Below are 27,232 nucleotides of genomic sequence, written 5' to 3'. Positions count from 1 at the left end.
GCTTTGTTCTTTTTGCTTAGAATTAACTTGGCTATACGGGCTCTCTTTTGTTTCCAAATGAAGCTTAAGGTGGTTTTTTTCCAGTTCTGTGAAGAAGGTCATTGGTAGCTTGATGGGAATAGCATTGAATCTGTAAATTACTTGGGGCAGTATGGCCATTTTCACGATATTGATTCTTCCTAACCATGAACATGGAATGTTTCTCCATCTGTTTGTGTCCTCTCTTATTTCATTGAGCAGTGGCTTGTAGTTCTCCTTGAAGAGGTCCTTTATGTTCCTTCTTAGTTGTATTCCTAGGTATTTTATTCTTTTTGTAGCAATTGTGAATGGCAGTTCATTCTTGATGTGGCTCTCTTTAAGTCTGTTATTGGTGTATAAGAATGCTTGTGATTTTTGCACATTGATTTTGTATCCTGAGACTTTGCTGAAGTTGCTTATTAGTTTCAGGAGATTTGGGGCTGAGACAATGGGGTCATCTAGATATACAATCATGTCATCTGCAAATAGAGACAATTTGACTTCCTCCTTTCCTATTTGAATATTCTTTATTTCTTTTTCTTGCCTGATTGCTCTGGCTAGAACTTCCAGTACTATATTGAATAGGAGTGGTGAGAGAGGGCATCCTTGTCTAGTGCCAGATTTCAAAGGGAATGCTTCCACTCTTGAACACACACCCGCACTGGGGAAAATGAACGTTTAGTTTGCTGAGAAGTTTCACACCTTACCTAGAGCTGAGGCAATTTAGAGAGCCATGGTAGAGGAGCAGAAAAGGTCCTGGGAACTCACTGGTTCTCCAAGCAGGCCTTTCCTGCCTGGCACCACAGGGATCATTTTGGAAGGTCAGCCAGAGGTGTAGGGGTGGAGGGGTAGGGGGTAGGAGGGGAGTTTGTAGGGGTGGGGGGGGAGGGGAGTTTGTGGGGGTGGGGGGGTGGGAGGGGAATTGTGGGGGTTAGGGGGTGGGAGGGTGGTGTGTGAAGGTGAGGACCCCACAGGGAGAAGGAAATCTCCAGGTAAACTTGGAATAATTGGTTCTTTTGCAGCTGGGAGGTGGTTAGCCTAGAGCAAGTTTTCAAGCCTTGCTCACTCACTGCCTGGAAACAGACTCTCAGGGCTATTGGGGATGGCACAGTGGGAGTGAGACTGGCCCTTTGGATTGTGTGGGAGCTGGGTGAGTCCTCTGACTGCCAGCTTTCTCTCACTTCCCTGACAACCTGCATAACACAGCAGAGGCAGCCATAATCCTTTTAGGTACACAACTTCATTGACCTGGGAACCTTGCCCCCCATCTCCCATAGCAGCTGCAGCAAAACCTGCCCAAAGAGATTTTCAGCTCAGACATGCCTAGCCCTGCCCCCACCTGATGGGCCTTCCCTACCCCCCTGGTAGCTGAAGACAAAGGGCATATACTCTTGGGAGTTCTAGGGCCTTGACCACTGCTGGTTCCTCTTCATACTACCACAGTTGATGCTCTCTGGAAAGCACTACCTCCCAGTAGCAGACGAACCAGCACAAAAATAGAACACTGAATGCAAATGACCAAAATGCTCCACTTTAAAGATACAGAACTACAGAATGGATAAAAGAACTCACCAACCAACTATTTTCTGCTTTCAGGAGACTCACTTAACTCATAAGGACTCAGATACACTTAAGTAAAGGGTGGAAAGGCATTTCATGCAAATGGACACCAAAAGGAAGCAGGGCTAGTTATTCTTATATCAAACAAAACAAACTTTAAAGCAACACCAATTAAAAGAGACAAAGAGGGACATCACATAATAGTAAAAGGTCTTGTCCAACAGGAAAATATCACAATCCTAAACATATATGCACCTAACACTGGAGCTTCCAGATTTATAAAACTGTTACTAATAGACCTAAGAAATACGATAGACAACAATACGGTAATACTGGGGGACTTCAATACTCCACTGACAGCACTGGACAGGTCATCAAGACAGAAAGTTGACAAAGAAACAATAGATTTAAACTATACCTTCGAACAAATGGACTTAACAGATATGTACAGAACATTTCATCCAACAACCATAGAATACACATTCTATTCAACAGCACTTGGAACTTTCTCTAAGACAGACCATATGATAGGCCACAAAACAATCCTCAATAAATTAAAGAACACTGAAATTATATGAAGCACTTTCTTAGACCACAGTGGAATAAAACTGGAAATCAACTCCAAAAGGAATCTTTAAAACCATGCAAATACATAGAAATTAACCTGCTCCTCAATGATCATTGTATCAAAAATGAAATCAAATTGGAAATTAAAAAATTCTTTGAGGAGTCTAACCAAGATGGCCAAATAGGAACAACTCCTGTCTGCAGCTCCCAGTGAGACCAACATAGAGGGCAGGTGATTTCTGCATTTCCGACTGAGGTACCCGGTTCATCTCATTTGGATTGGTTAGGCTGTGGGTGCAGACCATGGAGGGTGAGCAGAAGCAGGGTGGGGTGTTGCCTCACCAGGAAAGTGCAAGGGGCTGGGGACATCCGTCCTCTAGCCAAGGGGAGCCATGAGGGACTGTGCTGTCGGGCCCAGATACTACACTTCCCCCATGGTTTTTGCAACACACAGACTAGGAGATTCCCTCATGTGCCTACATCACCGGGGCTCTGAGCTTCAAGCACAAAACTGGGTGGCTGTTTGAGCAGACACTTAGCTAGCTGCAGAAGGTTTTTTTTTTTAGTGGCACCTGGAACCCCAGTGAGACATAACTTTTCACTCTCCTGGAATGGGGGCTGAAGCCAGGGAGCCAAGTGGTCTCACTCAGTGGGTCCCACTCCCATGGAGTCCAGTAAACTAAGAAACACTGGCTTGAAATTCTCACTGCTAGCACAGCAGTTTGAAGTTGACCAGTGACCACTGAGCTTGGTGGGGGGAGGGGCATCCACCATTACTGATGCTAGAATAGGCGGTTTTCCCCTCACAGTGTTAAGGAAGCCACCAGGAAGTTTGGACTTTGCAGAATTCACCACAGGGTGGCAAAGCAGCTGTGGCCAGACTGCCTCTCTAGATTCCTTCTCACTGGGCATTGCATTTCTGAAAGAAAGACAACAGCCCAAGGCAGGGGCTTATAGATGAAACTCCCATCTCCCTGGGAGAGAGCACCTGGGGGAAGGGGTAACTGTGGGCTCAACTTCAGCAGACTTAAACGTTCCTGCCTGTCAGCTCTGAAAAAAGCAGTGGACATCCCAGCACAGTGCTTGAACTCTGCTAAGACACAGACTGTCTTCTTAAGAGGCTCGCTAACCCCTGTGACCCCTGACTGGGAGATATCTCCCAGCAGGAGTTGATAAGCACCTCATATAGGAGAGTTCTGGCTGGCATCAAGCAGGTGCCCCTCTGGGACAAAGCTTCCAGAGGAAGGAGCCAGCAGCAATCTTTGCTGTTCTGCAGCCTCTGCTGGTGATACCCACACAAACAGGGATTGGAGTGGACCTCCAACATATTCCAGCAGACCTGCAGAAGAGGGTCTTAACTGTTAGAAGGAAAACTAACAACAGAAGCAATAATATCAACATTAACAAAAAGGATGCCCACACAAAACCCGATCCAAAGGTCCTAAGCATCAAAGATCAAAGGTAGATAAATTCATGAAGGTGAGGAAAAACCAGTGCAAAAATGCTGAAAATTCCAAAAACCAGGATGCCTTTTCTCCTGCAAATGATCACGACTCCTGTCAATTAAGTCAGGTTGCCTACAAAGGAAAGCCCATCAGACTTATAGCAGATCTCTCTGCAGAAACCCTACAGGGCAGAAGACAGTGAGGGCCAATATTCAACATTTTTAAAGAAAATAAATTTCAACCCAGAATTTCATATCCAGCCAAACTAAGCTTCATAAGTGAAGGAGAAATAAAATCCTTTATAGACAAGCAAATGCTGAGGGATTTTGTCACCACCAGGCCTGCCTTACAAAAGTTCCTGAAGGAAGCACTAAATATGGAAAGAAAAAACTGGTAAAAGCCACTACGAAAACACACCAAAATATAAAGACCAATGACACTATGAAGAAATTGCATCAACTAATGTGCAAAATAACCAGCTTGCATCATGATGAAAGGATCAACTTTACATATAACAATATTAACCTTAAATATTAATGGACTAAATGTACCAGTTAAAAGACAAAGACTGGGAAATTGGATAAAGAGTCAAGATCCATCTGTGTGTGCTGTATTCAGGAGATCCATCTCACTTGCAAAGACACACATGGGCTCAAAATAAAGGGATGGAGGAATATTTATCAAGTAAATGGAAAGCAAAAAACAAGCAGGGGTTATGATCCTAGTCTCTGATAAAATAGACTTAAAACCAACAAAGATCAAAAAAGACAAAGAAGGGCATTACATAATGGTAAAGGGATCAATGAAACAAGATGAGCTAACTACCTAAATATATATGCACCCAATATAGGAGCACCAAGATTCATAAAGCAAATTCTTAGAGACCTACAAAGAGACTTGGACTCCCACACAATAACAGAGGGAGTCTTTAATACCCCACTGTCAATATTAGACAGATTAATGAGTCAAAATATTAAAAAGAATATTCAGGACATGAACTCAGCTCTGGACAAGTGGACCTAATATATGTCTACAGAACTCTCCACCCCAAATCAACAGAATATACATTCTTCTCAGCACCACATAGCACTTATTCTAAAATCAACCAGATAATTGGAAGTAAACCACTCCTCAGCAAATGCAAAAGAATGGAAATCATAATGAACTGTCTCTCAGATCACAGTGCAATCAAATTAGAACTCAGGATTAAGAAACTCACTCGGAACTGCACAATGACATGGAAACTGACCAACCTGCTCCCTAATGACTGCTGGATAAACAACAAAATTAAGGCAGAAATAAATAAGTTGTTTGAAACCAATGAGAACAAACACATAATGTACCAGAATCTCTTGGACACAGCTAAATCAATATTAAGAGGAAAATTTATAGCACTAAATGCCCACAGGAGAAACTGAGGAAGAGGTAAAATTGACACCCTAACATCACAATAAAAAAAAACTAGAGAAGCAAGTTCAAAATTCAAAAGCTAGAAACAAATTCAAAAGCTAGCAGAAGACAATAAATAACTAAGATCAGAGCAGAATTGAAGGAGATAGAAACATGAAAAATCATTCAAAAAACTCAATGAATCCAGAAACTGGTTTTTTGAAAAAAATTAACAAAATAGACTGCTAGCCAGACTAATAAAGAAAAGAGAGAAGAATAAAATAGACACAATAAAAAATGATAAATGGGATATCACTAGTGACCCCACAGAAATACACACTGCCATCAGAGAATACTATAACACCTCTATGCAAATAAACTTTAAAATCTAGAAGAAAAGGATAAATTCCTGGATACATAAACCCTCCCAGGACTAAACCAGGAAGAAGTTGAATCCCTGAATAGACCAATAACAAGTTCTGAGGCAGCAATTAACAGCCTACCAACCAAAAAAAAAAAAGCCCAGGACCAGATGGATTCACAGCCAAATTCTATCAGAGGTACAAACAGGAGCTGGTACCATTCCTTCTGAAACCATTCCAAATAATAGAAAAAGAGAGACTCCTCCCTAACTCATTTTAAGAGGCCAGATATCAAACACTGGCAGAGATACAACCAAAAAAGAAAATTTCAGGCCAATATCCTTCATGAAAATTGATGCAAAAATCTTCAATAAAATACTGGAAAACCAAATCCAGCAGCACAGTGAAAAGCTTATCCTCTACAATCAAGTAACCTTCATCCCTGGGATGCAAGTCTGGTTCAACATATGCAAATCAATAAATGTAATCCATCACATAAACAAACCAAGAAAAAAAAACACAAGATTATCTCAATAGATGCAGAAAAGGACTTAGATAAAATTCAGCACCTCTCCATGCTAAAAACACTCAATAAACAGGTATTGCTGAAACATATCTCAAAATAATAAGAGCTATTTATACAAACCCATAGCCAATATCATACTGAATGGGCAAAATCTGGAAGCATTCCCTTTGAAAGCCAGCACAAGGCAAGGATGCCCTCTCTCACCACTCCTATTCAACATAGTATTGGAAGTTCTGGCCAGGGCAATCAGGCAAGAGAAAGAAATAAAGTGTATTTGAATAGGAAGAGAGGAAGTCAAATTGTCTCTGTTTGCAGATGACATGATTGTATATTTAGAAAACCCCATCGTCTGGGCCCCAAATCTCCTTAAGCTGATAAGCAACTTCAGCAGAATCTTAGGATACAAAACTGATGTGCAAAAATTACAAGCATTCCTATACACCAATAATAGACAAACAGAGAGCCAAATCATGAGTGAACTCCCATTTGCAAATGCTGTAAAGAAAATAAAATACCTAGGAACAGAACTTACAAAGGATGCAAAGGACCTCTTCAAGGAGAACTACAAACCACTGCTCATAGAAATAAGAGAGGACAAAAACAAATGGAAAAACATTCCATGTTCATGGATAGGAAGAATCAATATTGTGAAAATGGCCATACTGTCCAAAGTAATTTATAGAGTCAGTGCCATTCCCATCAAGCTACCATTGACTTTCTTCACAGAACTAGAAAAAACTACTTTAAATTTCATATAGAACCAAAAAAGAGCTTGTATAGCCAAGACAATCCTAAGCAAAAAGAACAAAGCTGGAGGAATCATGCTACCTGACTTCAAACTATACTGCCAGTCTATAGTAACAAAACAGCATGGTACTGGTACCAAAACAGATATATAGACCAATGGAACACAACAGAGACCTCAGAAATAACACCATGCATCTACAACCATCTGATCTTCAACTAACCTGACAAAAACAAGCAATGGGAAAAGAATTCCCTAGTTAATAAATGGTGCTGGGAAAACTGGCTAGCCATATGCAGAAAACTGAAACTGGACCCTTCCTTACACCTTATACAAAAATTAACTCAAGATGGATTAAAGACTTAAATGTGGCCAGGCACGGTGGCTCATGCCTGTAATCCCAGCACTTTGGGAGGCCAAAGCGGGGGGATCACCTGAGGTTGCGAATTGAAGACCAGCCTGACCAACGTGTAGAAATTCCGTCTCTAATAAAAAATACAAAATTAACCGGGCATGGTGGCAGATGCTTGCAATCCCAACTACTCAGGAGGCTGAGACAGGAGAATCGCTTAAACCTGGCAGGCAGAGATTGCGGTGAGCTGCGACTGCACTATGCACTCCAGCCTGGGCAACAAGAGTGAAACTCCGTCTCAAAAAAAAAAAAAAAAAAAAAAGATTTAAACCTAAAACCTAAAACCTAAAACCATAAAAAGTCTAGAAGAAACCTAGGCAGTACCATTCAGGACATAGGCATGGGAAAAGATTTCATGACTAAAGCACCAAAAACAATTGCAACAAAAGCCAACATTGACAGATGGGATATAATTAAACTAAAGAGCTTCTGCACAGCAAAAGAAATTATCATCAGAGAGAATGGCAACCTACAGAATAGGAGAAAATTTTTGCATTCTATCCATTTAACAAAGTTCTAATATCCAGAATCTATAAAGAACTTAAACAAATTTATTAAAAAAAAAAACAACCCCATCAAAAAGTGGGTGAAGGATATGAACAGACATTTCTCAAAAGAAGACATTTATGTGGCCAACAAACATATGATAAAAAGCTCATCATCACTGGTCATTAGAGAAATGCAAATCAAAACCACAATGAGATACCATCTCACACCAGTTAGAATGCTGATCATTAAAAAGTCAGGAAACAACAGATGTTGGAGAGGATGTACGGAAATAGGAACGGTTTTACATTGTTGGTGGGAGTGTAAATTAGTTCAACAATTGTGGAAGACAATGTGATGATTCCTCAAGGACCTAAAACTAGAAATATTATTTGACCAGCAATCCCATTACTGGGTATATACTCAAATGATTAGAAATTATTTTACTATAGAGACATATGTACAAGTATGTTTATTGCAGCACTGTTAGCAATAGCAAAGACTTGGAACCAACCCAAATGCTCATCAATGATAGATTGGATAAAGAAAATGTGGCACATATATACCCTGGAATACTATGTAGCCACAAGAAAGAATAAGTTCATGTCCTTTGCAGGGACATGGATGAAGCTGGAAACCATCATTCTCAGCAAACTAACAAAGGAACAGAAACCCAAACACCACATGTTCTGACTCATAATTAGGAGTTGAACAATGGAAAGACATGGACACAGGGAGGGGAACATCACACACCAGGGCCTGTCAGCGGGTGAGAGACAAGGGGAGGGGAGAGCACTGAGAAAAATACCTAATGCATGCTAGGCTTAAAACCTAGATGATGGGTTGATGGGTGCAGCAAACCACCATGGCACATGTATACCTGTGTAACAAACCTGCACATTCTGCACATGTATCCCAGATCTTAAAGTATAATAAAAAATATAAGTAAAATTATCATTAAAAAGCTTCTATAAAAGAAAAAAACATTCTTTAAACTGATTGACAATAATGAGACAACCTATCAAAACCTCTGAGATACAGCAAACGCAGTGCTAAGAGGAAGGTTGATAGCCCTAAATGCCTACATCGAAAAGAGTGAAAGTGCACAAACTGACATTCTAAGGTCACACCTCAAGAAACTAGAGAAACGAGAACACACCAAACCCAAACCCAGCAAAAGCAAGAAAATAACCCAGATCAGAACAAAATGAAATTGAAACAAACAAACAAACAAAAAAATACAAAAGATAAATGAAACAAAAAAGCTGGCTTTTTGAAAAGGTAAATAAAATTCTTAGACCATTAGCAAGATTAACAAAGAAAAGAATAGAGAAAATCCAAGTTGGCTCAACAAGGAACGAAAGAGGGGATGTTACAACTGACACTACTGAAATACAAAATATCATCCAAGGCTGCTATGAACACCTTTATGCACATAAACTAGAAAACCTAGAAGAGTTGGATAAATTCCTGTAAAAATACAACCCTCCTAGATTAAATCAGGAAGAGTTAGATACCCTGAACAGATATATCAATAATAAGCAGTGAGATTGAAATAGTATTTTAAAAATTGCCAACTAAAAAAAGTCCAGGACCAGAGGGATTCCTGGCAGAATTCTACCAGAAATTCAAAGAATTAATACCAATCTTTTTGACACTATTCCACAAATAGAGAAAGAAGAAACTCTCTCTAATTCTTTCTATGAAGCCAGCGTCACCCTAATACCCATACTAGGAAAGGACATAATCAAAAGAGAAAACTACAGATTGATATTCCTGATGAACATAGACTCTAAAATCTTGAACAAAATACAGTGAACCCAAACCAACAACATATCAAAAAGATAATCCACTATGATCAAGTGGGTTTCATACCAGGGATGCAGGAATGGTTTAACATAAGCAAGTCAATAAATGTGATACATCTCATAACCAGAATTAAAAACAAAAGTCACATGATCATCTCAATAGATGCAGAAAAAGCATTTGACAAAATCCAGCATCCTTTTATGATTAAAACTCTCAGCAAAACTGGCATACAAGGAACATATGTCAATGCAATAAAAGCCATCTATGACAAACCCATAGCCAACATAATACTGAATGGGGAAAAGTTGAAAGCATTCTCTCTAAGAACTGGAAGAAGACGAGGGTGCCCACTCTTACCACTCCTCTTCAACACACTACTGGAAGTCCTAACTAGAGCAATAAGACAAGTTAAAGAAATAAAGGACATCCAGTAAAGAGGAAGTCAAACTGTCACTGTTTGCTGACAATATGGTCATTTACCTTGAAAACTCTAAAGACTCCTCCAGAAAGCTCCTAGAACTGATAAAAGAATTCAACAAGGTTTCCAGATACAAGGTTAATGTACAGAAATCAGCAGCTCTTCTATACACCGACAGTGGCCAAACAGATAGGCAAATCAAGAATTCAAGCCCTTTAACAATATCTGCAAATAAAATAAACTAAAATAAAATACTTAGGAATATAACCTAACCAAGGAGGCAAAAGACCTCTACAAGGAAAACTACAAAACACTGAGAAAAAAAATCATAGATGACTCAATCAAATGGAAACACATCCCATGCTCATGGATGGGTAGAATCAGTATTGTGAAAATGACCATACCGCCAAAAGCAATTTACAAATTCAATGCAATCTCCATCAAAATATCACCATCATTCTTCACAGAATGAAAAAGAATTCTAAAATTCATATGGAACCAAAAAAGAGCCTGCATAGCCAAAGCAAGACTAAGCAAAAAGAACAAATCTGGAGTCATCACACTACTTAATTTCAAACTATACTAAAAGGCCATAGTCACCAAAACAGCATGGTACTGGCATAAAAACAGGCACATAGACCAATGGAATAAAATAGAGAACCCAGAAATAAGCCCAAATACTTATAGCCAACTGATAGCCGACAAAGCAAAGAAAACCATGAAGTGAGGAAAGAACACTCTTTTCCACAAATGGTTCTGGGATAATTGGCTAGCCACATGTAGAAGAATAAACTGGATTCTCATCTCTCACCTTACACAAAAATTAACTCAAGATGGAGTAAGGACTTAAACCTGACATGAAACTAGAAAAATCCTAGAAGATAACATTGGAAAAACTCCTCTGCACATTGGCATAGGCAAGAACCCAAAAGCCAATACAAAGGAAAAAAAAAAAACCCCAAAACAAAATAAAAAAACTGAAAGATAAATAGCTGGGACTTAATTAAACTAAAGAGCATTGGCACAGCAAAGGGAACAGTCAGCAGAGTAAAGAGACAACCCACAAAGTGGGAGAAAATTTTCACAATCTCTACATCTGACAAAAGACTAATATCCAGAATCTACAATGAACTCAAACAGATCAGTAAGAAAAAAAAAAAAAAAAAACAATCCCCTCAAAAAGTGGGCTAAGAACATGAATAGACAGTTCTCAAAAGAAGATACACAAATGGCCAACAAACATATGAAAAGCTGCTTAACATCACCAATGATCAGGGAATTCAAATCAAAACCACAATGCGATACCATCTTAGTCCTGCAAGAATAGCCATAATGAAAAAATAAAAAAACAAAACAGTAGATGTTGGTGTGGATGTGGTTATCAGGGAACACTTCTACACTGCTGGTGGGAATGTAAACTAGTATACAACCACTATGGAAAACAATGTGGAGATTTCTTTAAGAAATAAAAGTAAAACTGCCATTGGATCCAGCAATCCCAGTACTGGGAATCTACCCAAAGGAAAAGAAGTCACTATACAAAAAAGTTACTTGCATATGCATGTTTACAGCAGCACAGTTTGCAATTGCAAAATTGTGGAACCAAACCAAATGCCCATCAATCAACTAGTGGATAAAGAAGCTGTGATATATCTACATATAACTATATATCTATATCTATATCTATCTATCTATCTATCTATATGATGGAATGCTACTCAGCTATAAAAAGGAATGAATTAACAGTATTTGCAGTGACCTGGATTAGATTGGAGACTATTATTCTAAGTAACTCAGTAATGTTCAAATATCATATGTTCTCACTGATACGTGGGAGCTAAGCTATGAGTACACAAAGGTATAAGAACAATACAATGGACTTGGGGACTTGGGGGGAAATGGAAGGGGGCAAGAGATAAACTACTATAAATAGGATACGGTGTATACTGCTTGGGTGATGGGTGTATCAAAATCTCCTGATGTACCACTAAAAATTTACTCATGTAGTAACCAAATACCACCTGCCTCCCAGTCACCTATGGAAAAAAAATACACTGTTGGGCTTAAAAAAAAACCAAAAAAACAGAAATGTGATGGGTAGTGAAGTGGCTACTTTAGATAGGGTGGTCCAGAAAGGCCTCTCTGTGGTAACAATGGGATTGGAATGCTCCAAAGGAGCCAGCTGTGGGGTGATCAAGAAGAGGAGCATTACTCTGACCCTAACTCACATCTTGCTTCATGCCTATTTCTGACTTTACAGCTTTCTTCCAGTTTATGGCTTGGGTTCTCCTCCTTGGCAGGGTTCTTGTTATGATAATATTCTTAGAAATGGGAATTCAGCTTTGTTCAGGAGGCTCTTTCCTGGGGTCTGCTCCCAGCAGGTGACTTTATTGGATATGATCCACCACGTTAAGCTTCAGATCCTCTGCATGTCTGGACAGGGTTCCCAGAACTGCAGGCAGGATATACCTGGAGGAGAAGCAGAAGGTGAGACTGGGAAGTTGAGATAGATCTTGATTATCAAAGGACTTGGATTCAGGATCAGTCTCAGGAGATAGGGTTGGGCTGTGGAGCACAAGAGGAGAATATCAGTTTTGTGCAGGAGCAAAAGAGTTAAGGCTTTGGATAGATTTGCTTCTCTGCAAATTCAGACCCGAGGTAATCTGCTGAGAGTAAACAGACACAGGATGTTGGAGAGTGATTAAGGTATAGAATTTCCTAGGAAAGTAATGAGACAGTAAAAATTATTCAGTGGTATTAAGTCTCTGTTTGAGATTAGGGATCACTTATATGTGAGGAAAATTTTAAATCCTGAGCTGCTCCTTCTGTTACATTTGCCTCCAGCCTAGATTTAGGGGCAAGAGAATGCAAAATATTCAGGGCAGATGGTTTCTAAGTTAATACTACCCTGAGAGGAGGCCAGCTGACTTGAGAGTGCCAGTCAGAGAGTAGTAAAAGCGGTGTTGTGGGGGTTTAGGTGAAGTAGGGATGTGCAACGCCATAATGAGCTTGCCAGATGGTGAGAAAAGAAAGGGTGGAAGGACTGGAGGTCCTAGTGCAGGCAGAGTAGTAGTGTTTGTATGAACATAGAAGACTATGGTCAGGTGTGGGATGTTGGAATTGAAAATCTTTGAGGTTTAGCAGTTCTGAGTGACAGCAAAGTCTCTAGTGTGTGGCGAAAAAAAGTGAAAAGTGAAAGCAGTGTTGTCTAATAGAAATACTGTGTGAACCACGTTAAAAATTCTTTAGAAGCTACATGTGAAAAGCACATAGAATTAATTTTAATAGTACATAGTTTTTATACTGCTATAATAAAATATGTCAAAATATTACCATTTCAGCATGTAATCAATACAAAGAAACTCAGGTAGTAAAGCAGTTATTGGAATTGACATCAAGAAACTTGAAACTGAGGTATTAGATGTTCTTAGCCTAAGAGGAGTGGGAAATCACTGAAAAGTTGTAATTAAGAAGTGATACGGTCACAGCAATTGTTTAAAAAGATAGCCTGGCTTTTGAGGTTGAGGATGGATTAGTGAGAGGTGAGAGGGGAAGTGGGAAGACCAATTAACTTAGTTTGGGTTTCCCACAAGCAGTCCCCAAGACAAGGATTCTCAGGCAAGTAGCTTATTTGCTAAATAAATGATTCCAAGAAATTCAATAAGGGGTGGGGAAGAGAGAAGGAAAGGCTGGAGCAACATAGGGCAAATAATTAAACAAGTTACAGCTGTAGCCAACTAAACCTGAATCCCACCGAGAAAGAAGGCCGGGTGTAGAATACATACTGCCGGCTTACCCCGCCTGCAGTGTGAAGCTGTGACGGGCTGGGGTATCTATACATCAACTCCTGTCAGTTACTATTTGAGGAAGCTCCCACAGGGTAATTTCTTAGTACTTCCTCTGCCACACACATAAGCCTAGTGGGATCTTATGGCCAGAGAAACTTTTGGGCAAAGAAAAAAAAAAAAGTAGATTCCAGCGGAAGGAAGAAGTCTGGTCAGCAAGGATTGAGATGGTAAAGACAACTGGTCGTGAGTAGGCATCAAAAAAAATCAGTTGCATCTGTTAAAGAGCTATTATGTTAATATTAGTATAGGCAGGGAAAGAGGTAGCTTGGATGACAGTTGTGAAAGGATTTAACAGGTGCATATATGCTACTTTTGGGAACATAAGTTTTATATTCTCCATTTTGTTAACCATGCTCGTAAAAGTTTTACATTTTTGTTCCTCTTTTAAAGTAAATTGTAAGCCCAAGATTTTCCAAGTATATAGAAATAAAGTCTGGTACTCTTACTCCTGAGTCGGGTGAAAAGTGAAAACAATGTTGTCCAATAGAAATACTGTGTGAGCCACATTAAAAATTCTTTATAAGTTACATGTAAAAAGCAGATAGAATTAATTTTAATAGTATATATTTTTTATACTTCTATATTCAAATATATCAATATATTACCATTTCAGCATGTAATCAATACAAAAATATTGATGAGGTATTTTACATCCCTCTTGGTGCTAAGGCTTTAAAATCTAATGTGTATTTTATCTGTAGAGTATACATCAATTTCAATAAGTCACACTCAGGTGTCCAGTAGCCACCGTAGAGTGCAGGTCTAATGGATGGTTCAAGAGATATATCTTATTTCACAGTGTATTATAAATAGCTGCTACCTAGTAGAAGAAAAATAGTTTGCATTTAAGTATAGAATGTTACAACTAAAATGGAAGAAGCAATATTAGCATGGTTTTGAGTTTCTAAAGAGGAGTTTCCTAATCATGGTATTTACTTTGACACTGCAAATCAAGTGGAAGATATAATTTGTAAACTTAGTGTGGGTTTCTAGTAGTGATAACAAGAGGACTAGAATGATAACTTACTTAACAAACTGTTTTGACCTTAAATAACTAGTGGCCAGGTGCAGTGAGGCTCACACTTATAATCCCAGCACTTTGGGAGGCCAAGGTGGGAGGATTGCTTGAACCTGAGTTTGAGACCAGCCTGAACAACACAGTGAGAGAGACTCCATATCTAAACAAACCAAACCAAGCCAAAAAAAAACAAACAAAAACAAACCAAAAACCAAAATTAGTAAAGGGGTCTTCCTGAAATTAAACATTTCTTATTGTTTTCCAGTTGGGCAGGAAGCATTATTTCAGTTTCAGACATCAGAATCAGCCTATTTTTATGGCCCACTTTACATTTCATGTCTTTCAGGCAGTATCCCAGTGTTATCTCTTCTTTTCCTTATTTATTTATTTTTTAAAAATTATACTTTAAGTTCTGGGGCACATGTGCAGAATATGCAGGTTTGTTACATAGGTATACACATGCCATGGTGGTTTGCTGCACCCATCAACCCATCATCTATATTAGGTATCTGTCCTAATGCTATCCCTCACCTAGGCCTCCATACCAAGACAGGCCCTGGTGTGTGATGTCCCTTTCCCTGTGCTCATGTGTTCTCATTGTTTAACTGCCAGTTATGAGTGAGAACATGCAGTGTTTGGTTTTCTGTTCTTGTGTTAGTTTGCTGAGAATGATGGTTTTCAGCTTCATCCCCATCCCTGCAAAGGACATGAACTCATCCTTTTTATGGCTGCATAGTATTCCATGGTGTATATGTACCTCATTTTCTTTATCCAATCTATCATTGATGAGCATTTGGGTTGGTTCCAAGTCTTTGTTATTGTGAACGGTGCCACAGTAAACATACGTGTGCATGTGTCTTTATCATAGAATAATTTCTAATCCTTTGGGTATATACCCAGTAATAGGAAGTCACATTGTCTCTGAGGGATGATGTCTCTGAAGAGATGATAAAATGAGTTATGGAATATTCCATCTTTTTCTATTGTTTGGAATAGTTTCAGAAGAAATGGTACCGGCTCCTCTTTGTACCTCTGGTAGAATTTGACTGTGAATCTGTCTGGTCCTGTACTTTTTGTTGATATGTATAATATTGACAGTGGGATGTTAATGTCTCTCACTATTATTGTGTGGGAGTCTAAGTCTCTTTGTTGGTCTCTACAAACTTGCTTTATGAATCTGGGTGCTCCTGTATTGGGTACATATATATTTAGGATAGTTAGCTCTTCTGGTTGCATTGATCCCATTACCATTATGAAATGCCGTTCTTTGTCTCTTTTGATCTTTGTTGGTTTAAAGTCTATTTTGTCAGAGAGTAGGATTGCAACCATGCTTGTTTTTGCTTTCCATTTGCTTGGTAAATATTCCTCCATCCCTTTATTTTAAGCCTATGTGTGACTTTGCACATGAGATGGGTCTCCTGAATACAGCACACCGATAGGTCTGGACTCTGTATCGAATCTGGCTGTCTGTGTCTTTTAATTAGGGCATTTAGCCTGTTTACATTTACGGTTAATATTGTTATGTGTGAATTTGATCCTGTCATTATGATGCTAGGTTGGTTATTTTGCCTGTTAGTTGATGCAGTTTCTTCATAGTGTCGATGGTCTTTACAGTTTGTTATGTTTTTGCAGTGGTTGGTACCAGCTTTTCCTTTCCAAATTTAGTGCTTCCTTCAAGAGTTCTTGTAATGCAGGTCTGGTAGTGACAAAATCTCTTAGCATTTGCTTGTCTGTAAAGGATTTAATTTCTCCTTTGCTTATGAAGCTTAGTTTGGCTAGATATGAAATTCTGGGTTGAAAATTCTTTTCTTTAAGAATGTTGAATATTGGTCCCTACTCTCTTCTGGCTTGTAGGGTTTCTGCAGAGAGATCTGTTTTTAGTCTGATGGGCTTCCCTTTCTAGGTAACCTGACCTTTCTCTCTGGCTACACTTAACATGTTTTCCTTCATTTCAACCTTGGTGAATCTGATGATTATGTGTCTTGGGATTGCTCTTCTTGAGGAGTATCTTTGTGGTGTTTTCTATATTTTCTGAATTTGAATATTGGCCTGCCTTGCTTGGTTGGGGAAGTTCTCCTGGATAATATCCTGAAGAATGTTTTCCAACTTGATTCCATTTTCTCCATCACTTTCAGGTACACTAATCAAATGTAGATTTGGTCTTTTTGCATAGTCCTATATTTCTTGGAGGCTTTGTTTCTTTTCACTCTCTTTTATCTAATCTTGTCTTCTTGCTTTATTTCATTAAGTTGACCTTCAATCTCTGATATCTTTTTTTCTGCTTGATTGATATGGCTGTTGATACTTGTGAATCCTTCACGAAGTTCTCGTGCTGTGTTTTCCCGCTCCATCAGGTAATTTATGTTCTTCTATAACCTGGTTATTCTAGTGAGCAATTTGTCTAACCTTTTTTTCAAGTTTCTTAGCTTCCTTGCATTGGGCTAGAACATGCTCCTTTAGTTTGTTATTACCCACCTTCTGAAGCCTACTTTTGTCAGTTCATCAAACTCATTCTTTATACAGTTTTGTTCCCTTGCTGGCGAGGAGTTGTGATCCTTTGGAGGAGAAGAGGCGTTCTGGTTTTTGCAATTTTCAGCATTTTTGCACTGGTTTCTCCCCATCTTTATGGATTTTGGTCTTTGATGTTGGTGACATTCGGATGGGGTATCTGAGTGGATGTCCTTTTTTGTTAATATTGATATCATTTTTTTTCTGTTAGTTTTCTTTCTAACAGTCAGGATACATGAAGCCCCTCTGCTGCAGGTCTGCTGGAGTTTGCTGGAGGTCCACTCCAGACCCTGTTTGCTTGGGTATCACCAGCGGAGGCTGCAGAACATCAAAGATTATTGCCTGTTCCTTCCCCTGGTAGCTTCGTCCCAGAGGGGCACCTGCCAGATGCCAGCCAGAGCTCTCCTGCATGAGGTGTCTGTCAACTCTTACTGGAAGGTGTCTCCCAGTCAGGATACATGAAGGTCAGGGACCCACTTGAGGAGGCAGTCTCTCCCTTATCAGAGTCCGAATGCTGTGTTAAGAGATAAACTGCTCCCTTCAGAACTGTCAGACAGGGACGTTTAAGTCTGCTGAAACTGTATCCACAGCCACCCCTTCCCTCAGGTGCTCTATCCCAGGGAGATGGGAGTTTTATCTATAAGTTCTTGACTGGGGCTGCTCCCTTTTTTTCAGAGATGCCCTGCCCAGAGAGAAGAAATCTAGATAGGCAGTCTGGCCACAGAGGCCTTGCTGAGCTGCAGTGGGCTCTGCCCAGGTCAAACTTCCTGGTGACTTTTTTTGTGGTATGAAATGAAAACCTCCTACTCAAGCCTCAGCAATCATGGACGGCCCTTCCCCTAACAAGCTTGAGTGCCCTAGGTCAACCTCAGATTGCAGTGCTGGTAGTGAGAATTTCAAACCAGTGGATCTTAGCGTGCTGTGCTCTGTGTAGGTGGAACCTGCCGAGTCAGACCACTTGGCTCCCTGGCTGCAGACCCGCTTCCAGGGGAGTGAAGGATTCTGTCTCGTTGGTGTTTCAGGTGCCACTGGGGTATGGAAAAAAAACAAAAACAAAACTCCTGCTGCTAGCTTGGTGTCTGCCCAAACAGCTGCCCAGTTTTGTGCTTGAAACCCAGGGCCCTGGTGGTTCAATCTCCTAGTGTGCTGGTTGTGAAGACCATGGGAGAAGCATGGTATCTGGGCTGGAATACATTGTTCTTCCCGGTACAGTCTCTTACAGCTTCCCTTGGCTAGAGGAGAGAAATCCCCTGGCCCCTTGCACTTCCCAGATGACATGATGCCCCACCCTGCTTCGGCTCGCCCTCCGTGGGCTGCACCCACTGTCCAACCAGTCCCAGTGAGATGAATGGGATACCTTAGTTGGAAATGCAGAAATCACACACCTTCTGTGTTGATCTCACTGGGAGCTGCAGACCAGAGCTGTTCCTATTTGGCCATCTTGCCAGCCAACTCCCTTTCCTTATTTCAAAACACAGTTGCCAAAAGAAATGCAGACCTCCTTGTTTTATGAATCACATGTCCTTTTCTTTTTCAATCTGTATGATGGATGTGAGAAATTTCTATGGCTAGCTAAGTGAAATAAGATAATATAATAAAATGGTCTTTGAGATTATGATTTAATTATCAAGGGTCCAGAGCTATTCAGATGAATGAGATTAAATATTTAAAAATACTCCTATACTTAAAAGTATTCATCCTCTAAGATATCTTTATGACAGCCATTGTCAAATGTGGCTCATTTGTGTTTTTCTCCTAATTTGGGCATAGGGAGAGTATAAAAACTAAGGCAACTCAGGCCTACTGTGGCTTAACCAAGGTAAGGAGTCTTTATGGGCATACCCAATTTGGACATAAAGTGTTCACTATCTGGCTACCAGAACCTCATTTCTATGAGACCTTTAGGGATTGTGGGGTGTTTCCTTATTTTATAAATAAACCATTCCCCTAAAGAAGCCTAGTCACTGCTTCAAGATTGACCGAGGGAGTAATCTAGCAAAGTACAAAATAGCTTTGGAGCTTTGGCTTCAAAATACCTGGATTTAAATCTTGGCTTTACTATTTTTATAAGTTATGGCCTCAGTCCTACTAGAGTCCCTGTTTCAGGTATTCCCCATTTATCTTAAAGAGATTTTTAAAAAGTGCTTGACTCACTAGACATTTTGCTGTGGTATATAAATCTAAATATGTTTGTATATTTCTATAAAAATGGGCCCACTCTATGCATTCTGTTTGGTAACCTTTAACATTTAATACGTTTTAAATGTTTTCTGGCCAGGCACAGTTGCTCATGCCTGTAATCCCAGCACTTTGGAAAGTCAAGGCAGGAGGATTTTTTGAGCCCAGGAGTTCGAGACAAGCCTGGGCAATATCGAGACCACATCTCTACAAAAAATTAAAAAACTAGCCAGGCATGGTGGCATGCATTGGTGGTCCCAGCTACTTGGGTGGCTAAAGTAGGACAATCGCTTGAACCCAGTAGGTTGAGGCTGCAGTGTGCTATGATTGTATCACTGTACTCTAACCTGGGTGACAGAGCAAGACCCTGTCTCAAAGAAAAAAATTGTTTTAAGTGTTCTCCATATCAATAAACTAATATGTTAACAAATATACATCTGTATTATCTTTTTTTTTTTTTTGAGACAGGGTTTTGTTCTCAGGTTGGAGCACAGTGACATGATCATGGCTCACTGCAGCCTTGACTTCCTAGCTCAAATGATCTTCCCACCTCATCCTCCTGAGTAGCTGGGACCACAAGCATGTGCCACCATGCCTGGCTAATTCTTTGGTATTTTTTTTGTAGAGATGGGTTTCGCCCTGTTGCCCAGGCTGGTCTCAAACTCCTGAGCTCAAACAATCTGCCCACCTCGGCTTCCCAAAATGCTGGGATTGTAGGCATAAGCCACCACAGCTAGCCTGTATTGTCATTTTAATAGTTCCCTAATATTCCATTGCAAGTTGGTCTGAGGATTAAAGAGATAAAGCATATGAATATAACTGACATATAGTAATTTTTAAAACTATAAAGAGAAATGGTACTGAAATTCAGATTTCATAGAATCAACTTACTGGTTGACCTTTTCACACCTATGTTTGCTAGCCAGCCATTATCTTGCATGCAGGCAGTCTCCTCCTGTCTTAAAGCAAGACCTCTGCAGGCATTGCTTCATACATTAGGACCAGGAATCCTGTGTCTCAGTCACTGTAGGCACCAGAAAGAAGGTGGCTCAGGGACCTGCATACAAGATGTAGGTCACAAAGATTTTCTCTCATGGCAAATAATAGAATATCGGGGCTCCTTGGAGAGAGAAAAGGTAGACTACTCTATTTTAAGATCCAGTCAACACCAAAGGAAAGAAAAACTTTTGAGAGATGATTTTTCAGAGAAGAGAGTTAACTTATATCTCTGTGAAGTCTTTCATTTCTAGCACCCAGGAGGTGTTTGTTCCCTTCCTTTTGGAATAAAACTCAGCTAATGACCTCTCACTTCAGTGAGATTAACAGAACATGCAGAACATTCCAGATTCCTATTTGAAAATATGTGTTCCTCCTACTACATTCTTAGTTTTAAATTATCCTCTTTAACATTCCAAGAATGATTTTTGTAGATGATCTTGGCTGCAGTTCAAAATACTGTGGTGTTTGCTAGGCTAGTTCACAGTCTCCCTCGGAGCAGCATTTTACAGAAGTGTTCTCAGCTAGCCTGTGATACAGGCATATCTCCAGAGCTCAGTGTGCATTATCCCCCTGGTCATATGGGACAGGGCCTAAGAGAGGAATGTTGAGGTCTATTAGCCATTCTTCTTTTTTACTACATTTCCTGGGAAGCTATGGGCGCCAGTGAAAATAGAGTCTGCTAGGAAGGATGGCTGCATATTAGGCATCTTATGATTCTGTCCCAGTAACTTCTCCAATTAAGCCAACTGATGTCTCGATTTCTCAATAGAAGTAGCTGTAGATAGTAAAAGAAAGAGAGCATCAGTCTTATGGTCAACTAATGCTGTTGAAGGCCTGCTATGTGCCAAGTACTGTGCTGGCATTGTAGATAGAAAAGTAAACCAGACAGTAGTGATTCAGCTATTGTGGAGCTTCCTAATTAGTGGAAAAAACAGTAGATATGAGGCAGATAATGACAACATATTTAGTGATATGAAGAGGAAATTGACCTAGACTAGGGAGTCAAGGAGATTTCCTTGAGGAAATGACTTCTGAGAGGAGACCTGAAATTAAGTGGGTAATGAAGATGGGAGGCTGGTACTTCCTGCAAAGGAAGCACCTTGTGAGAAGGCCCCAGGTATCTTTGAGAACTGGGAGAAGTTGAGCACAGCTAGGAACAGAGAGCCAGGGAACGGAATGAAGCAGGAGATTAGGACCAAATCATGGTCCTAATGAAGCATAGGACCAAATCATCTAGAGCTTTATAGCCATATTAATTCTCTTGCATTTTATTTTAAGGGTGACAGGACGGGGGAAGACAACATATATATTAATTTTCTAGGGCTGCCAAAATACTGTGGACTGGTTAACTTAAACAACAGAAATTTATTTTCCCACAGTTCTGAAGGCTGGAAGTCCAATGTCAAGATGTTGCAGGCTTGGTTTCCTCAGAGGCCTCTCTCCTTAGCTTGCAGATGGGCTCCCTCTTGCTGCCTCTTTATATAGTCATTTCTCTGTGTTGTGAGCCCCTAATGTCTCCTTCTTTTTCTTATAAGGATTTCTTCTTAGAAGGACACCAGTCATTGGATTAAGATCCCTCCATGATCTCATTTTAACTTAGTCACCTCTTTAAAGGCCTTGTCTGTAAATACAGTCACATTCTGAGGTACTTGTCTTCAACATACAAATTTTATGGAAACATAATTCAGCTATAATATCATACATGTGGCAGTAGTATAGAGAATTAATTGGAGAGGGGCAATTGGGCAGACCCATGGGAGTCTTGTGTGAGATGATAGCTACCCCATTAGGGTATGTCCCATGAAGAAAGAGAAAAGGTGGAGTTTGAGAAACATTTCCATGGAGGATTGATGGCATATGGCAGTGATGTAGAGAGAGGAGTCAAAGATGCTTCCTTTAGCCAGGCATGGTGGCATGCACTGGTAGTCCCAGCTACTTGTGTGGCTAACGTGGGACAATCGTTTTTTTGTTTATTGCATCTGACTGGTTGGTGGTGTGGTTTGTTTAAAAAACAGTGGAGAAAGAGAAACAATGGTTTTTTGGGGAAGATGATGGTCTTATTTCTGCTGATATTGAGTGGTTGATGAGCAGTTTGTTTACTGGAAGACAAATCAGCCTCTGTAACACACAGAGCTGGGATCATACAGCTCAACCCCTATAATAGACAAAGTTGCTTGTCACCTAGCCCTTATGTTTTACTTTTCATGGAAACAATGTGTAGACCTTTTCAAAAATATGCTCTTTATTCCCTTAGAAATTCAAACTTTGTTAAACTAGTGTTCAAAGTTGACACCGTTTTATAGTTAACATTGTGGAAGATTTAACGTTTTTTTCATAGTCAGCTTGACTTGTGACTATTATAATGTGCCTAAAGAAATTGCCTGTTATCAAGTAGGGAATAAGATGGCTGAAGTACAAGGTTTGAAAGACAGACTGCCCCTTTTGAATTTTTTTTTTTTTAGACAGAGTTTTGTTCTTAATCCCCAGGCTGGAGTGCAATGGTGTGATCTCAGCTCACGGCAACCTTTGCCTCCTGGGTTCAAGCAATTCTCCTGCCTCAGACTCTCAAATAGCTGCAATTACAAGTGCCTGCCACCACACCTGGCTAATTTTTGTATTTTTAGTAGAGATGGGGTTTCACCATGTTGGCCAGGCTGGCCTCGAACTCCTGACCTCAGGTAATCAGCCCAGTTTGGCCTCCCAAAGTGCTGGGATTACAGATGTGAGCCACTGTGCCCTGCCCGAATATTTTATCAGGTGTAAGTACAACCTGATTTTAAAAATAAATACTACAATTTAAAAAATTTTAAATATTCATTTCATTCTCCTTTTGTCATTTTAAAATTTAAATCTTCAGAGTCTATGGTCAAACATTAGCCACTGATAAAATGATAACAGGTAACAAACAAAATAAGGATATGTTTTCATTATTCTTACTCTCAATATTCTTAAATCTATATTACTCCTAACTAGTTTGATTTTTAAATAAATCTGCTTACTTGCTCAACACCAAAATAAGAGTTTAAAAAAAAAAAAAGGAATTGCCTGTTATCATTATCCTCTTTGTGAGGATAAAACCACTCTTTATTTCCTTTTCCTACATGCCAAGTCTTAGTAAAGAATGTGATCTTGCTCTAAAAATGAAGTCTGTAAAACTCTGATGTAGGTGATAAAAAGAGTCTTTCAATGGCAGCAGAGTCCCTGGGAATACAGTTGTGTGGGAGTTGGTGGCTCCCTCAGTGGGAGCAAGACTGTTAATGATAGATGGGGAGCAGAAAAGCAGGGTCAGGAGGGAGAATGTGCTGTAGCCCACATGCTAGGTCATGGTCAGTGGTGTTCTTGTGTGCCCTGGGATACTTGGAGGCAGGCTGCAGCTAGGGCAGAGGTGGGTCAGGAAAGAGCAGAGTTAGTTCTGGAAAAGAGAGAAGTTTTCTTTGAGTCCCCTGCCCCATGTTGCCTCAAAGGTCAAGGACATGATGCTGCCTTGCTAGAAAGTAGCTGTAAGGCAGCCTGGGCAACAAGGCAAAACCCCATCTCTACAAAAAATAAAAAAATTACCTGAGCATGGTGGTACACACCTGTAGACCCAGCTACTTGGGAGGCTGAGGTGGGAGGTTAGGCTGCAGTGAGGTGAGATCATGCCACTGCACTCCAGCCTGGGAAATGGAGCAAGAATCTGCCTCAAAAAAAAAAAAAAAAAAAAAAAAAAAAAAAAAAAAAAAAAAAAAAAAAAAAAAAAAATTAGCCATAAGGAGAGGAGTTAGAGTGACGAGCTGTAGCTGTCCTGGTTTGTCTGGGCCTGGGGCTAAGGGGTTGCTGGAATGTGGGGCTTCTGGTTTTAAAACTGGGGAAGTGGGACTTGATCACACTATAAAAATATTCTTATAGACGTAGGGTCTTTGGTCCTTCAGTGGTCCCAGAAGAAACAACTTTAGCCTAAAGCAAATAAAACCAAATGTCTAACTTACCATTACCTTCTTAGGGAAAGGAGTATTACAATTAGCTTCCTCTTTTAAATAAGTTATTTACTTATTTCATGTTTAACAGTATTCCTTTCAAGATGATACACTATTTACCACATTTAATCAACAAAATTTTAAAAATTATGAAGTTTTTCTATTCAGGAATGCTTGACTCTAGCTCCACCTCTGAAATCAGAATTTCTCATAGGTACATCCCCTCTGTATATCACTCTCATTATTTTACAAAAGTATCACGGAATTTTGAAATTAATTAATTAATTGTTTATTTTTGAGATGAAGTCCTGCTCATTGCCCAGGCTGGAGTGCAGTGGCTCAATCTCGGCTCACTGCAACCTCCACCTCCTGAGCTCAAGTGATTCTCCTGTCTCTGCCTCCCAAATAGCTACAGGTGCCCACCACCATGCCCAGCTAGTTTTTGTATTTTTACAAATGTGAGCCACCATGCCTGGCTTGAATTTTATTTCTAATTTAACAAGTTTTCCATAACATTTTATAATCAAGAAAATAAAAATTGAAAGGGGAACATTACATAAGAGCAAACAGCCAATGCAAATTAAATGGAGGGTGGAGGGGGAAGCATTGTCCAATTAGGGCAACTTTTTTTTTCTTTATTTTTAAAATAGAGACACACACCTATGAGGGAAACATTTTTTTCCTCTTTTTTGTTTTTTTTTCGAGACAGGGTCTTGTTCTGTCACTTAGTGCTGGAGTGCAGTGGTGAAATCTTGGTTCATTGCAACCTCTACTTCCTGGGTTCAGGTGATTCTTGTGCCTCAGTAACATGGTGAGACCCCATCTCTACAAAAAATACAAAAATTAGCTGGGTGTGGTGGCATGCACCTGTGGTCCGAACTACTTGGGAGGCTGAGGTGGGAGGATCACTTGAGCACTAGAGGTAGAGGTTGCAGTGAGCCCAGAGCATGCTATTGCACTCTAGCCTGGGTGGCAAAGCAAGACTGTCTCCAAAGAATAAGAAAGTAATGCTAACATTGGAATAATATGCAATTCTTTTTTAAAAGGTAGCAGATTGATTGTACTGATATGTGGAAATGCCCAACATGCACTTAATTGCTGTTTTTTTTTTTTTTTAATGGTCCCATTCTTTTCTAATTAATTGCTGTTTGATGTTGTTGTTGTTGTTGTTTTGAAACAGAGTTTCACTCTGTTGCTCAGGCTGGAGTGCAGTAGCATGATTTTGGCTCACTGTAACCTCTGCCTCTCAGACTGAAGCAATTCTCCTGCCTCAGCTTCCCAAGTAGCTGGGACCACACGCACATGCTACCACACCCAGCTAATTTTTGTATTTTTAGTAGAGATGGGTTTTCACCATGCTGGCCAGGTTGGTCTTGAACTCTTGACCTCAAGTGATCCACCCACCTCGGCCTCCCAGAATCCCAATTCTGAGATTACAGGCGTGAGCCACTGTGCCTGGCCTCAGGGGAACATTTTTTAAAAATTAAAAATATTTAGTGATCCACATTACTAAAATGTATCAGGTAATTTGGTATGAAAATTATATTTTATTATTTTTTCTTTTTTTTCCAGATCCAATAAGACTAATGAAAATCACATTTTTCTGAAAAGGAAATTATGCAGCATATGTTTAAACAGTTATTAGGATAAAATGTAAGTATTATTCAGAGAATATAGAGAGTATTTGTGTGTAATATCTTAAGAAATTGTATACCAAATAAATCACTTCTCAGAATATGAGACATAGGTTTGAATACATTTCATATTTATTTGCAATGAAATTAAATGTTCATCTCCACCTTTCATCCACATTCAAGATCATCTTTACAGTTTTTCCATTTTAATAATTGACCACTAGAGGGAGAAACAACAAAAGCTTTGAAATTTTTGATAAATATGAAAGATTATTTAAATGCCAGCAGTGAAGTGTCCTAATTGTGGTGAAATATGGATTCCCCAAGGTGCTAGCATATATTCTAGGTTGTTCGAGATCTGTTGATTCTATGGGGTTCTGCAGAAATAATGTAGCAGAAAGGTGATGTAATTTCTCCAAAGGATGAGGAACACATGTTCTATGGTTGATCAGCTAAATTAATTTTGTTCAACTTGTGCCTTTGCCCAAAGAGTAAGTGTGGGGGAAAAAAACCTGTCTTATAAGAATGAATGATGAAAGGATTAATTTCTTGGGACTTCAAACATGGGAAAAGTGGCAGTAAAGGAAAAATACTAACATAATGAAAACGATTTCCCTATGCTTTACCTTAAGTGCACTTGACAATTAATACTTAAAATTATGGGTCAGGTACAGTGGCTCTTGCCTGTAATCCCAGCACTTTGGGAAGCCTAGCTGAGATGATTACTTGAGGCTGAAAGTTCAAGCCCAGCCTAAGCACATAGTGAGACCCATCTTAAAAAACAAAATTACAGTTAAACATATAAAACGTATTTGTTAAAAAGTGACTGAAACTTCTAACCGACTAAAGGTGTATTTATCTTAAACTTATTCAATATGGGAGTACTTTGAACTCTATTACTTAGTTAGAAAATGTCTTTGAACTGTTATTTATTCAAGAAATTGCTGACTCTGTTAGTTATAAGGAAAATCTATAAAATATGTTAATTCCGCAAATAAATGTTTAAAGTCTGCTCAGTGCTAGGTACTCAGGAGACAAGACTGGATTAGACATAAATTTTTTCCTGAAGAAGTTTGTAGACTAAAAAACCTGTTCATAAAAACAAAACAAGGTAGATGTGAGACATACCATTAGAGAAAAGCACTTTATGTGTTAAGAAGGAAAAAATTACTTCTGTTTCTCCTTTCTTTTCTTATAGAAAAAGGGCTTTGCTCTGTTGCCCAGGATGGAGTGTAGCGGTATGATCACAGCACACTGCAACCTGGAACTCCTGGGCTCAAGCAATCCTCCCACCTCAGCCTTCCAAGCAGCTAGGACTGCAGGCGTGTGCCACAATGCCTGGCTAATTAATTTT

The sequence above is a fragment of the Cebus imitator genome, unplaced genomic scaffold (genome assembly GCF_001604975.1).
Source record: "Cebus imitator isolate Cc_AM_T3 unplaced genomic scaffold, Cebus_imitator-1.0 Scaffold532, whole genome shotgun sequence".
NCBI classification, from domain to species: Eukaryota; Metazoa; Chordata; class Mammalia; order Primates; family Cebidae; genus Cebus; species Cebus imitator.
Note: the sequence above shows the minus strand (reverse complement) of the source record.